Source organism: Felis catus, chromosome A1, assembly GCF_018350175.1.
Source record: "Felis catus isolate Fca126 chromosome A1, F.catus_Fca126_mat1.0, whole genome shotgun sequence".
In the NCBI taxonomy this organism is placed as follows: Eukaryota; Metazoa; Chordata; class Mammalia; order Carnivora; family Felidae; genus Felis; species Felis catus.
This window is the reverse complement of record NC_058368.1, coordinates 123,916,988-123,930,261: the sequence shown is the minus strand read 5'-3', so window position 1 is coordinate 123,930,261 and position 13,274 is coordinate 123,916,988. Positions and strand designations below refer to the sequence as shown.

Below are 13,274 nucleotides of genomic sequence, written 5' to 3'. Positions count from 1 at the left end.
CTCAGAACTCCATCCCCCGCCGGTCCCCGCGGCCGAGGCTGTTGTCTCTTCCTGTCCAGGGGAGGAGAACCCCTCCTGCCTCAAGTTGAGTGGATTTAGTAAAGGGTCTCCGTTTTCTCGCCCATTTTTCCCAGATTGAGGGCTTGGCCGGTGCAGGTAGGCCTAGTTCCCTAGTTTTTCAAAGTCACCCCTCGGGAGGGAGCGGGGAGTGGAGGGTGGGAGGAACAGAGGGGAAGCGGCGGGAACCGCTGAGCTTGCTGAAGAGCCGGCTGTCATCGGGGAAGTTCTTTGGTGAAATGCGCCCAAACAGTTGCTTCTTGGGGGAGCGTTGAGGCCAAAGTCGGGACAGAGGAGACCACCCCGGAGGGGAGACGCGCGCTCCTCTCTGGGCTCTGGTGACTCCCATCCGATGGGGGCTGAGAGAATTCGAGGGGCTGTGGGGAGTCGGTGCCTGCTTGAGCCTTAAGGCAAGGCAGGGTGACTGTAGGTAAACACCCGGGTGAGGGGGAGAATTGGGGTTATTGCGGCAGTGGGAAAGCCTTTCCCTGTCCCGAGTAGGGAAGAGTTGGAGAAAGCAGATCAGGGAAGAAACACCCTTGTGCCTTGAGCGAGGACCACAAATGGGTTGGGGGCCGAAACAGTTAAATCCTTGCCACACTTTTCCTCAGCTCAAATGTGAGACACGGTGCCTTGATAGTAGGTGGCTTGACATCTTAGCTGTCTTAGAATAATAGAGCTGGAAGAGGCCTTTTAGAGTAACTAGTCAAGCAGGTTCTCCTCACTCTACAGATGAGGAAACCAAGGTCCATCAAGCTGGAGGAACTGCCTCCCTTACCACCAAATAAACAATTAATGGCCAACTTGACTAAAACCTAATTTTCAGGACTGTCAAGCAGTGCTTTAATCTATTGCTGAGATCAGTAGATCAGCAAATTGTAACCTGTTGCTTCTCCTTTTTTCTTTTTAATGCTGACATATGCAAAATAACAAGAAATCCCTGAAGGGAACATTTTGAAACTTCTCAATAGGTCAAAGAAACCCTTGTCTTAAGTTGAAGAAAAATCTCTACAAACTTCATAGTAATATAAAAGGTTGGTAGTAAATTAAGATGTCACCTTTCCTTTCTCAATGTATGCCCACTTGAGCTCTGAGAACTGTAGCGTTAGATTTTTTCTTTCTATCTTAAATGCTGAATATCTCAGTTATATAAAAATAGTATGCTAATTGACAATACCCTAAATATTTACAGTAAAGGGTAAACAGCATGGGAATACCAACCTGAATTACAAAATAAAATAATAATTTATAGTATTTTTTTGAAAAGGAGATATCATAAAACTTAAAAAAAAATCATTAGGAGGATAAAAACTTCTACTAGGCCTGCATTTTATAATACACTTAAATTTTACTTCTCCATCAGCGTTCTTTCTTATTGCCTAAACATAACTTGAAAGCATTTAGTGTTCCCATTGTGGGTTCTTTGGTGCAATTGCATTGCTCTGGCTGCTAATTTCTTTTATTAGACTACATTGCCCTCCAGCACTGTCAAATTTAACATCTTTTGAAGCATTTATCGATCAGTTTGGAAACATGTTTCAATAGTCACATCAGAATTGAAGCATTACAGTTCTTATTGACTGACCATTAACTGATTCATACAGAAGAAGTTTAGATAAGTTTGTTACTGGACTTTTTATAGCAGGTACAGACTTACATAGAGGAAAACACATATACACAAAATAACTTATTTAACCAGGCTGCCTTTTTTTATGATATGGTTCCATTGGCTTTTATATTGGCAATACAGAGGTGGGTAAACTATAAGCATTGCTATGACCATTGCCACCAGATGTATTTATTTTTTATAAAGTTTTATTAGAACACAGGCATGCTCACTCATTTGTATATTGTCTTCCGTGCAAAAGGACATAGTTGAGTACCTGCTGAGATCATGTGGCTCAGAAAACCTAAAATGTTATCTGGCCTCTTACAGAAAAAAAAAAATTTTCCATGCTTGCTCTGTTAAACTGAAGTGTAATTACAGTATCTGAAACTACCATATGCAGAGGTATTAGTACTAATTTTCAGTCTCTGAGGAGGAACATATAAATATTGTATAGTGAATGGGTCCACAATACTATTGACTCTTAAATAACACAGGTTTGAATTGTACAGGTCCACTCAGACATGAATTTTTTACAGTATAATACTATAAGTGTATTTTCCTTAAGATTTTCTTAATAACATTTTGTTTTCTCTAGCTTATTTTATTGTAAGAATACAGTATATAATACATACAACATACAAAATATGTGTTAACTATGTTATCAGTAAGGCTTCCAGTCAAAAGGGGTTATTAGTAAAGTTTTGGGGGAGTCACAAGTTAACATGTGCATTTTCAACTAGGGGCGGGAGGGAAGTCGGTGTCAGCAGCCCAACACCTGCTTTATTCAGGGGTCACCTCTACATTTCTTTGGGCAAAAATGAGTGGGTACTATTACAGATTGATCCTAGCCTCTTGGCCAGATACTATAGCCATCCTTTTGCAAAGAATTGTGAAAGGACATTTCTGAGCCTAGTGTGGAAAAAGCTGACATCCTTTGAAATGTACTGATATAGTCAATACCTTTTGAAAATAGTGTCATATAAACTTTCTTTGGTTACTTCCTATGTCCTTTTTATGGAGAAAAGTATTTTTCAGCACAGGCATCAGCAAGCAGGTCAGTAAACTGTTATTTTCCTATTGAGACCCCATACTGAAACCAATTTTAAAGTCCATGATTAGGGACTCATTAAATCACTTAGCTTTGACATTAATAGCCTTTCTTCTGGGACTTTTATTTTATTTTATTTTTAAGTTTATTTATTTTGAGAGAGAGAGGGAGAGTGCACATGCTGGGGAGGGGTAGAGAGGGAGAATGCATGGTCAGGATAGAGTCTGACCTGGCTGGAACTCCCAAAACAGATCATGACGTGAGCCAAAATCAAGAGCTGGACAGTGTAACTGACTGAGTCACACAGGCACCCCTGGAACCTTGTTTTCAAACTCAAAGGACTGAGTGAGATATTGGAAGTGAATATATCTGTATATGTCATTTTGCATGTTTTGCTCCCTATTATCAGTGTTAGGTCTATGGCAAATTGATGGTATAGAGCTATTTAACATTTCAGTTAATCATTGATAGCACTATTCTGTGTTATTATAATATTAGCTGTGGATTGCTAATTTACCTCTCAACCTAATTTATCAAACTTCAGAATACCTAGTAGTTCTACTTATCAAGACTTTCAAAAAGGCATTACATTTCTTTTGAAATAACATTGTTGGGATATTTGAAGTTCAAGCTAATTGACTAATTGAGGCAACTGAAAATTACCAATTTCCTTACAATTCTTGGTATTTACTTGAATATTATTATATCTTTTATTGAAAAGCACTAGGGACTAGATCCTTGAGATATCAATTTTCTGCTTGTTTGGAATAAAGAGCTAATTTGACAATGCCACAAAATTTCAGATTTGTTTAGAACAAATAGACGTAAGTGATTAAACTGGAACCTTTATATCAAATCTTGTATGCCCCTTGTGTGTTCCTTAACTTTGATTTTCTTTTTTTGGTAAGACTGACTGAAATCAAAGGATCTTTCTAGATTTTTCTCATTCTAGTGGCGCTTGGGTGGCTCAGTCGGTTGAGTATCTGATTTTGGCCCAGGTCATGATCTCACGGTTCCTGAGTTGGAGACCCACATCAGGCTCTTTGCTGACAGCTCAGACCCTGGATCCTACTTCTGGTTCTGTCTCTGTCTCTGTCTCTCTCTCTCTCTCTCTCTGCCCTTCCCCCCCCCCCCCAAAATAAATAAACATTAGATTTTTCTCATTCTGGGTTTCCTAACATTTAATCTTAGCAAAAGTATTATCTCCAGGAGTTACAAGAATCCTCTCTTCCTAAACTCAACTTCATTTTCAGTTTAGCATAGGAACCAATACCGCAGAAAGTATTGGTTAAAAACATTAAGTTGAGGGACACCTAGGTGGCTCAGTTGGTTAAGTGACCAATTATTGATTACATCTCATGTCATGAGCCCACAGTTAGTGAGTTCGAGCCCCTCTTTGGTTTCTATTCTGGCAGCACAGAGCCTGCTTGGAATTCTGTCTCTCTCCTACCCTCCCTACCCTCTCCTACCCTCCCTCTCTCTCTCCCTCCCTCCCTACCCCGTTCATGCTCTCTCTCTCAAAATAAATAAACTTTAAAAACAAAAAACATTAAGTTCAGGCAGACATTGCAGTATACTGGAAATAACATATGGGACCAAAGTAACCTGGTTTCCATCCCAGCTATGGCTTCATTAGCCAAGTAATACAGGACAAGTTATTTCTGAGCTTCACTTTCTTTTTTTTATAATTTGAAGGTTATATATACATCTTCCCAAAATCTAAGGATTAGTTGCAATTAAACATTTAAAACTTAGGCCAGTAGTAGGTGTTCAGTAAATAAAGGTTAGTTCCAACTCCCATTACTTACTTATTGGTGTGTCTTTTTCTCAGTTTTTCTCCAAAGTGACACCTAGTTTTCTTCTTCAGAAATTAATTATTTCCTTTAGGTCTGTTCTCTTTGTGACAGTTCAGTAATCCTTCAAAGCTCAACTTCTTTATCTTTCTTACCTTACTGAGTTTACTTACTTTATACTAAAGGCATGTAGATATGTCAGCTGATTTTATTCAGGCCACTAAGTTAAGCCAAGATATAGTGTTGAATTTTGTTAGTTACTTTTAAAAAGCCAAAAAATAAAATGATAGTTATTATTTCTTGAATACTCATTGTGAGCAAGGTACGTTACGTACATTATCTCATTAAATCTCCAACTCTGTAAGACTAGTACTTTTATTATCCCCCACACCAGTGAGTCTTAGGGAATTTAAATAAGTTGCCCAATCTTAGCAGAGCCAAGATTCAAATCCAGGGAGTATGACATGAGCTTTCAACTACCACACTTTACTTAATAAATCAGAGTAGGCCATGCCCCAAATTAACCATTGTATATAATTCAAATAAAGGAATACCCTGGCAATGCTTTCTGAAGATAATTTTATCAGTTTTTGGAGATTGAGGAGCAATAAGGTTATGTTTCCTTATCAACATTAAATTTTTTTCTCTAGCATTTCTTAGCATTTCTATTGATCACTTTTCTCCCACTGTATACAGATTTCATTAAGCTTAGTTTTATTAAGTTCAGAAATAACAGCAAATTTCTGTACAGAGTTAAGCAGTACCTGGCATGCTTTTAAATGTTTACACAAATGAATTTATAGATTTTTAGAAAATTTTTTATGTGCCTTAGATTTTCTTGAATGAATTTCCCCCTGTTTTTTGTTTGTTTAGAGAGAGAGACCACAAGCAGGGGAGGGGGCAAAAAGAGAATTTTTAGCAAATTTCATGCTCAGCATGGAGCCCAACATGGGGTGTGTTTTTCTCAGTTTTAAAACTGATCCCATGACCCTGGCTTAATGACCTGAGCTGAAATCAAGATGCTCAGCTGACTGAGCCATCCAGACACCCCCGCCCCCAGTTCTTATATTCTTTTCAATAAAAGGATACTAGTTGTCTGACAATCATCTTTTCAATTCTTAAAATATTGAATTTTTAAATTTGAGAGAATGTTTTAAAAGTTCTGTAAAGCTAATAACTTGGTTTTTTTCAGGAGGCAAATTAATGCTGTGACTGAGATTGTATCTGCCAGGGGTTTGTTTAAGATAGATTCACTGTGGGAATTTCACAAGCCAATAGTATACAGGATAATGTCTCTTAATAAGCCAATAAAGAAATTACATACTCCAAATCAATGATAGACTATCACCCTGTTGTTCAAGACAAGGGGGGCATGAGGGGCGCCTGGGTGGCGCAGTCGGTTAAGCGTCCGACTTCAGCCAGGTCACGATCTCGCGGTCCGTGAGTTCGAGCCCCGCGTCGGGCTCTGGGCTGATGGCTCAGAGCCTGGAGCCTGTTTCCGATTCTGTGTCTCCCTCTCTCTCTGCCCCTCCCCCGTTCATGCTCTGTCTCTCTCTGTCCCAAAAATAAATAAAAACGTTGGAAAAAAAAAATTAAAAAAAAAAAAGACAAGGGGGGCATGAAAGGAATAAAGTCCAAATTTAGTTAAGGTATACCCTTTGGAGTTGGTACTTGGGAAAGACAGCTTAGTCAACCAGAGCTAATGTCCTTCTACCTGCGCAAAAGTTAAAGTCTCCTGTTAAAGCGCATTGCTAAAGAGGGTCATTGTCCCTGTTAATGGGCAAGATGATTTTCGGCACTGCTGTACCAGGCTTTTGCCACTACAGATAAGAGTGGCCTTTACCTCAGCAGGAGCTAATTGCCCCCAGGTATTTGGAGAGCTCTTTTAGATCAGCAAAGAACTGCCTTGTCTATAGGAAACATTGATAGTCCTTACATACTTGCTTTTTACAGTACAGATGTCCCCATGCCATAGTTGCTTCCTCATAGGTTTTTATTGATAAGCAGCTGAGCTACTGAGTTCTTACCAGTGAAAACAGACAAGATGATGACATCCTGACACAATTACTTCATTATTCTATCAAAATGACTTTACTTCTAAAACTTTTTTTTTCTTTGTCATAAAGGGATGGATTAAAACAAGTTTACTTAGATTGTAAACGCGTAGATTTTAAATCATATCAAACCAATACATGACATAACTTCTCTACAATAGCTTTATTTCTTTCCCAAGGTTTTTTTTTTTTTTTTTAATTTTTTTTTCAACGTTTATTTATTTTTGGGACAGAGAGAGACAGAGCGTGAATGGGCGAGGGGCAGAGAGAGAGGGAGACACAGAATCGGAAACAGGCTCCAGGCTCTGAGCCATCAGCCCAGAGCCCGACGCGGGGCTCGAACTCACGGACCGCGAGATCGTGACCTGGCTGAAGTCGGAGGCTTAACCGACTGCGCCACCCAGGCGCCCCTCTTTCCCAAGTTTTTAATACCTATGTCCACTTTAATTCAGTATGTATTCTTCATTGATATATTATATAGGATATCTTCTCTCTATATCCAGGGAACAACTTTTTCAAGTTAATTTGTCACTGCAGTTTTAAATTAAGGAAATTTGTTAGGACTATTACTCCTAGTTTTATAATTAGTGGTTCAAAGTAATCTTGAAAACTACTGCTTATTAGTTTTAAAATTTTAAACCAACCAAGTCAACTGAATTATTAATTCGTTTTATTATGTAAAGGAAGGAACTGAAAGATTAAGTTTGTGTTTTTGCTTCTCAACTAACTCTGTTTTGGTGAAATTACTTTGTCTCAGTTACTTTCATCTTAATGAAATTTTAATAACAATTACCACTGAATAATGTACACTTGATATTCAGGATCATTTCTGATGCTTCACATCCAAATATGTAAATTGTGAATCTGTGTTTTAAACAGTCAAGTAAACTTTTTGCCATAAAAAAAAAATAAATCTTGCACTGATCTATTGCAAAGCTAATTTGGGAGCTAGGGCCAACAATTGGTGTAGATTTTAATTAGAAGTGAAATGATGAACTGCAGGGTGCCTGTGTGGCTCAGTTGGTTAAGAATCCAACTCTTTGTTTCAGCTCAGGTCATGATCTCATTGGTTTGTGGGTTCAAGTCCTGCGTTGGGCCCCATGCTAACAATGCGGAACCTTCTTGGGATTCTCTCTCTCCCTCTCTCTCTCTGCCCCTCCCCTCCTTGCTCTCTATCCCCCTCTCTCTCAAAATAAATAAATAAACATTTTTTAAAAATCTTGCACTGATATATTACAAAGCTAAATTGGAAGCTAGGACCAGCAATTGGTGTAAATTTAATTAGAAGTGAAATAATGAACTGAAAATCAGAATGGTAATTAACATCTTACTAGGTTTTATTATGTAAGTGATTTAGGATAAGTTGCCTAATTTCTAGACTTCTATTGAGCTGGATAATATTTTTTAAGTTTATTGAGGATGGGAACCATGAGTTAAAATTTAGGGGTGCCAGGGTAGCTCAGTCCGTTGTGTCTGACTTTGGCCCCGGTCATGGTTTCACAGTTTGTGAGTTCAAGCCCCATATCAGGCTCTGTGCTGACAGCTCAGAGCCTGGAGCTTGCTTCAGATTCTGTCTCCTTCTCCCTCTGCTCTTCCCCTGCTTGTTCTCTGTATTTATCTCTCTCAAAAATAAATCATTTTAAAAAATTAAAAATTTTTGGGGTGCCTGGGTGGCTCAGTCGGTTAAGCATCCGACTTCAGCTCAGGTCATAATCTCACAGTCTGTGAGTTCAAGCCCCGTGTCAGGCTCTGTGCTGACAGCTCAGAGCCTGGAGCTTGCTTCAGATTCTGTGTCTCCCTCTCTCTCTGCCCCTCCCCTGCTCATGCTCTGTCTGTCTCTGTCTCAAAAATAAATAAAAAACTTTAAAAAAATATTTTAAAAAAAAAATTAAAAATTTTTTTTCCCTTGGTACCTAAGTACATTGTAGAGGCTCACTGAGAAGTTTTGAATGCATATATTGTTCAGAGTTTGCCATTACTCAGTATTTTAGTTGTCTCATCTTAAAATAATCATTTTTACTTGTGTACTCTGTATAGGAAGATACAGAAATAAAGTCTTTTATGATTGGAGATGATAGTATTTTGATTTCTCTTTTTTTGAAAAACCACCATTATGTAAGGTACTTCTTCAACATTTGTTTGTCTCTAGTAAGACTAATAAGTTAATGAGAGCTTTGTCTTAAATGCTGGGCAGGAGAGCAGAAGAGAGAAATGGAAAGAAAAGACAGAGGAAAGAAAATGCACATATTCTGGGAATAGAATATGTTGCCAACATCCATGTCAAACTTATTAGTAGCATTTGACAACATTTGCCTACTTCTCTCTACCTCATTACTGCAGAATTTTTCACTTAGAAGAAAACCTCAAGAGGCTGCATATGTAAAAACACAAGTTTTGTCATTTATTTTCAGAGAGGAATAATAATGTGTTGGAACATTTAGTTTCCCATTACAAAGTATTAAGTATAATATTCATTAGTTCATGTAGTTTTCAACCACACTAGTGAGGTAGATGTTATTGTTTCAATTTTACACATGAGAAAATAGATTCATGGCAGTTAAATGGTTAATCTTAAATTACATAGGTAGTGAGTGACAGCTAAGGATTGCTTACTCAAAAACCATGTTTTCTTTCTACTCTGTCATACATATATATTTAGAAAAATAACAACAGCAGACATAGGACTCCATTAAACAAATACAGCACCAATAAAACTTTACTTGTTAAGTCATCTGGTAATAAGAAACAGAAGAAAATGAAAGAAGACAGAGAAAGGGCAAAGAACAAGAAAGAAGCACAGCATAGTGACAAAGAGTACAGGCTCTGAGCTTACACTGCCTGGGTTTGAATTCTAACTCTTCCCCCTACCTATTAATTTTGTAATTGGTTAACTTCTCTGTGCCTTGTATCCTTATTTATAAAGTGAGAATAATCATAATAACTTATAGTTGAGGAATAAAGGTAAAGCACATGCCTTTAAATGTTAAAGCCTATTTATTTCACTTTACGGAGTTTGCTGTTGTGTGTGTGTGCTTGTTTGTGAAATACAGCATCCGTACAGAAAAGTGCTTAATGCATGTCTAATTGTAGAGCAAATGGCCATATAACCAGAATCAAGTTGAACAATAGGATTTGCCATCACCATATAAGGTCCTCTATAGTCCCTCCCTATCACAACCTCTTCTTTTACCCCCCAGAGCAGGATTTCTCAACGTCAGAACTTTCGACATTTTGGGCTGGATAATTCTTTATTGTAGGAGGTATCTTGTTCATTGTAGGATGTTCGGCATCCCAAATTTACCCACTTGGTCTAATAGCACTTCCCCCAGTGATAAAAACCAGTTGGGTGGGATCAAATGCCTTACTGTATCACTCTACAACTCTCCCTTCTATGTACAGAGACTGTAAAGGGATAAGGGTAGAAGCAGGGAGCTCCATTAGGAAACTGTTGTAGAAATCTTGGTAACAAATGATGGTGGTCAGATCCTGGATATACTTGAAGAGAGAGCCAACACTATTTTCCTAATAGATTGAATGTACACTGAGAAAAGAAGTCATGGGAAATTTGAAGGATTTTGGCCTGATTAACTGGAAGAATGGAGATGCCATCAATTGAAATCAGGAAAACAATGGGTGGGGTAGTTTTTTGGGAAAAAATTAAAAGTTCAGTTTTGGACATACTAGTTGTCTGTATATCCAAATAAAGATGTTAAGAAGTATGTATGCATATATCAAATCATTGTTATTCATCTAAAACTAATACAGTGTTGTCAGTTATATTAATTTTTAAAAAGCCTGTTAAGTAGGCAGTTAGATATACAAGTCTGATATACAAGGAGAGGAATTCTGGTTAGAAATGTTAACATGGAAGTGGTCATTGTCTAGATCAATAGAACTTTGTACAATGATGGAAATGTTTTATAGCTATGCAATACGGTAGCCACTAGCCACATGTGACTATTGAGCACTTCAAATGTGGTTAGTGTAACTCAGATACTGAATTTTAAAAAATTTAATTGTAATAAAAAATTAATTGTAATTAATATAAATCTGTGTTACTATAAATTAATATTAATAATACTAATATTAATAACCATTTAAATTAATATAAATAGCTACAAGTGACTAGTGGCTGCTGTATTATATGACATAAGTGATGTTACATGAGATTAGGTAACTACCTGTAAACTGAAGGCATACAGAGAAGAAAACCTTGGGATTCTGCAGTTTTAAGAATTCTGGGACATAAGAAGCAAATAGTAAATGAGACAGAAGGAGGAGGGACCAGTGAGATATAGAGAAAACCTGGAGCCCTAGTGAATCTAGTTTATTAAGGAGGAGAGTGATCCCTTATGGGACTTATTTCTGATAGGGCAAGTAAATTAAAGACTAAAAAAATGACCAGTGGGTATAGGTCATTGGTACTGTAGAACACTTTCTGTGTAGTGATGGGGAAGATAGCCTGATTAGCATGGGTTTAAGAAAGAATGGGAAGATCTTACCTACTTTATGTTTTCTACTTGTCCTACCTCTTTTATGTTTTTCTTCTTTCTTGCCTTTGTTTAGGTCTGCAATTTTTTTTATCATTCTCTTTTCCTACTGTACTAGATTTTAAGTTATATACTGTTTTCTATTTTAGTAGTTACCTTTAAAATTACAACATGCATTCAAAGTACAGTGTTGATCTGGACAATACAAGGACCTTAGAACACTGTGAGACCACTTGACTTTTTTTCCCTTTGGTCTGGAATTTTAATTCTTTTTTTCCCAGTCTTATGATAAGATTGTTTATGAATTCTGCATGGGATTTGTTAAATTTCTTGTTATCTTTTATGAATTCTGGAAAATTCTCAGCCTTTATCTCTTCAAATATTACCTCTGTTATTTCCTTTCTCTCTGTTTCTCCAATTTCATGCATGTTAGACCTTCTTATTCTTTCTCACATGTCTCTTAACCCATCTTCCACATTTTCTGTCTGTTTTTTTCTCTCTCTGCCCTTCTGGATAGTTTCTTCCGATTTATCTTCTAGTTCATTAGTTTTGAACTTTTTTTTTTAATGATTATTTTTGATATAGGGAGAGTGAATGGGGAGGGGCAAAGAGTGAGGGGGGCACAGAATCAGAAGCAGGCTCCATCCAGGCTCTCAGCTGTCAGCACAGAGCCTGATGCAGGACTGGAACTCACGAATGGTGAGATCAAGTCAAGTCAGATGCTTAACTGACTGAGCCACCCAGGCACCCCTTAAATAAAAAATTCTTATTAGCAAGTTGACAATAGAAGGAAGAAACCCTCTTGAATTTAGTTTCTATGATGAGGAAGACATTGTGCTTACAATCTTCTTTTTTTCTTTGTTTTATTTTATTGTTTATTTTTAAATTTTAATTCCAGTATAGTTAACTTACAGCATTGTATTAGTTTCAGTTGTACAATATAGTGATTCAACAATTTCGTATTTAACTCAATGCTCATTAAGATAAATATATTCTTTAATTCCCATCACCTGTTTCACCCATCCTCTTGCCCACCTCCCCTCTGGTAACCGTCTGTGTGTTGTCTACAGTTGAGTCAGCTGGGGTAGCTGGGTGTGTCAGTCACTTAAGCCTCTGACTCTTGATTGTGGCTCAGGTCATGATCTCACAGTTCCTGAGAAGGAGCCCTGCCTCGTTCGGGCTCTTATGCTAAGCGTGGGAACTTCTTGGGATTTTCGCTCTTCCTCTGTCTCTACCTCTTTCTCTCTCCCTCTCTGTCTCTCAAAAGTAAATAAATTTTTAAAAAAGAGGCTGTTTTTTGTTTTGTCACTTTTTTCCCTTTGTTTGCTATTTTGTTTCTTAAATTGCACATATGAGTGATATCGTAAAATATTTGTCTTCCTCAGACTGGCTTATATTGCTTAACATTACTCTCTGTAGATCCAACCATGTGTTTGCAAATGGCAAGATTTCATTTCTGGGGGGCTGAGTAATATTCCACTGTATATATATCTACTTTGTCTTATATATAAAAATAGGTAGCATAATTGTTTTCTGATCTTGTTTTCAGAACCCCTAAAGTTGAAGTCTTTATGAATCTATGCTGTTTCTTCTGGTTCTTATGAATAGTCCTTTATTTCTTTGCATACTAGGTTATTTTTGACTGTGTGCTGTTCATTGTCTTTGAAAGATTATTAGCAGGTCTTCTTTGAGGCATACGATTAAGTTGTGTCCTCCCATAAAAGATTTACATTTGTTTCTAGCAGTTACTTAGAAGCCCTATTAGGCAGGTTAACTTTAAATTATATTCACAGCTTTAAGTGTTTTGACCTCCTTGCAAATCCACATGAAGCACAGTTTGTGGTATATAACACTTCCCCCTCTGAAGATGCATGCTTGTGCGTGTGCACATACACACTGCCTGTGGCACTGTCAAGAAATCTTGTTTGTAGTTCCATTGTGAGGGAGTGAGACACTCTTACTGCTTGTTAATCCCTAATTTGATGGTAAAGCTCTTTGTACTCCCAGCTGTGTTATTGGAAATAGAAGAGATGGTGTCTTACTACGTCATTCCTTACTTTGGGTGAATCATAGGTTTTATCTTCTATTTCTCTAATACTTCACATGCCTTGAAAACCTCAGTCCTTTTTCTCCTGGTACAACGAATACTCTCTGGACAGAAGCATTTTCTTGAGCTGTTTTTCATCATTATTTTTGATGCTTTTCAAAAGAGGTTTTCTGTAT

The 13,274-nt window shown here is 37.5% G+C and overlaps 1 protein-coding gene across 7 annotated transcripts in view; it reads left to right on the top strand.

Annotated features, from left to right (window-relative positions):
* The window catches only part of SLC38A9 (solute carrier family 38 member 9), an 84,115-nt gene continuing 70,841 nt past the window's right edge, over positions 1-13,274 (top strand). For 3 of the 7 annotated variants that reach the window (XM_045060739.1, XM_045060740.1, XM_045060738.1), the window contains exons 1-2: positions 12-156; positions 992-1,091. The gene's annotated coding sequence lies outside the window, so the exon portion shown is untranslated. Of the gene's footprint in view, positions 157-991; positions 1,092-13,274 lie in introns of all 7 variants that reach the window. The other 4 variants (XM_023256675.2, XM_003980967.5, XR_890395.4 and 1 more) reach the window with 2 other exon arrangements.